Source organism: Contarinia nasturtii, unplaced genomic scaffold, assembly GCF_009176525.2.
Source record: "Contarinia nasturtii isolate CC-2019 unplaced genomic scaffold, AAFC_CNas_1.1 Cnas_scaffold_6733, whole genome shotgun sequence".
Taxonomy (NCBI): domain Eukaryota; kingdom Metazoa; phylum Arthropoda; class Insecta; order Diptera; family Cecidomyiidae; genus Contarinia; species Contarinia nasturtii.
The window spans coordinates 1-1,483 of NW_022203986.1; the positions used below are offsets into that span (position 1 = coordinate 1).

Here is a 1,483-nt window from a genome sequence, read left to right on the forward strand (position 1 = left end):
TGATTCTGAAAAATTCACAAAAAATGAAGCACCCTATGTACGGTCACACTATAAAACTACAATTTCGACAATAGATCGAAAAAAAATTGACTAATTTAGAAATTCAAAGAAATAACATGCGACATTTTCATTCAGTATGCTAAAACTTATTAGATCTGAAAAATAGAGCATGAATTGTCTTTTATTCAAGTGAAAAAAAAATCTTTGGATTCTTTACGGTATCATTGTCTTTATTATTTTAATGAAAAACATTAATACAACGAAATTGACGATTAAAGTTTATTGTATTTGTTCCATTGTTGATGATACTCGTTCTGGATTCATGTGATGAATAAATTTGCGAAATTAACTGAAAATAAAAAAACACACATATTAAACAACATAATCACAATAAAATTTGTTTTTGTGAGCTACTAACTAACAGTTATCAATAAATAATCAAATCACACTATACTGCAGTTTTTTAAAACTTGAATCAATAAAAAAGCTATTTTCAGCGGATCAAATGTATTATATGCACCACTTTGTCAATTATTTTTTGGTTTAGAGCAATTTTCTTTTGCTTAAAACACTTCACTTTTATATTTATTTGAACACTTGATAATTACCTGTTGTAACGTGGTGTTAGGCAATTAACTTCAGAGCATCACGATGAATAATCTGAAAAGAAAGAACAAAATCATAAATAAATTAATTCACAAGAACACTTATTTCCCATTTTACATACCATTTAGACTTCGTCAAGGCCTTTCTTTACAGCCTTAGCGCAGCAACGTTTGGCTGAAATGATGGCCCATATAATTGCGGCTAAGACGACGATGGCCGAAACAATTAAGACGTTGATCAAAATTATGATTTTTAAGGAGGCCATGTCTGAGTTGATTTGTGCGTTCGCTTTATTTAAGCCGTTGGTGACACTAACGGTCAAGCTGTTAGCAACTGTATTGAGTTTGTCTTCAACTTTGCCATCATTCCCAATGAAATCACTAACTTCATATCCGGTCATGACAGCCGCCACGTATTTTGCCACTTTCCAGACCCACTTCCAACCCATTTTGCTTTTTTCAGTTGAGTTGATTTGAGGAAAAAAAAATCGAAGAGTTTGAATAAAGGTATTTAAGTTTTTCCGTCGATTCGTAAGACTGAATTGAAGGATAAACTAATTATCACACCTCTATTTATAATGCAAAAAAACTTACATAGCAATTATTCTTAGTGAATAATAATTTTAAGACAAATGTCTTACATCGGCAAAACGCGCTTTTCTTTTCTTTCTTTGAAAATATCTGTGTTTATCGAAAAATAAATCGAACGAAACATACCAAAATGTTTGCTTCAGAAATTGTGAGCTCAGCAATTTTCGAATCGAATCAAATCGAATGTCGCATTCATATCAACTTTAAAAGTGATTATATTTATGCATTGAGTTATTCAATTTGAATATAAACATTTAAGCTAAAGTGCTGTTGCTCTGTTGTCTCTG

The 1,483-nt window shown here is 31.0% G+C and overlaps 1 long non-coding RNA gene across 2 annotated transcripts; it reads right to left on the reverse strand.

Annotated features, from left to right (window-relative positions):
* Window positions 1-209: 209 nt before the first annotated feature.
* Window positions 210-1,470, reverse strand: LOC116351975. Of its 2 annotated transcripts, XR_004202241.1 has the most exons (4): window positions 1,200-1,470; window positions 728-1,142; window positions 609-660; window positions 210-349 (listed from the first exon to the last, which is right to left on the reverse strand). It is a non-coding gene; the product is annotated as an uncharacterized LOC116351975 (long non-coding RNA). The 2 variants fall into 2 exon arrangements; XR_004202240.1 differs by lacking the exon at window positions 1,200-1,470 and having other exon boundaries at window positions 728-1,190.
* Window positions 1,471-1,483: the final 13 nt, after the last annotated feature.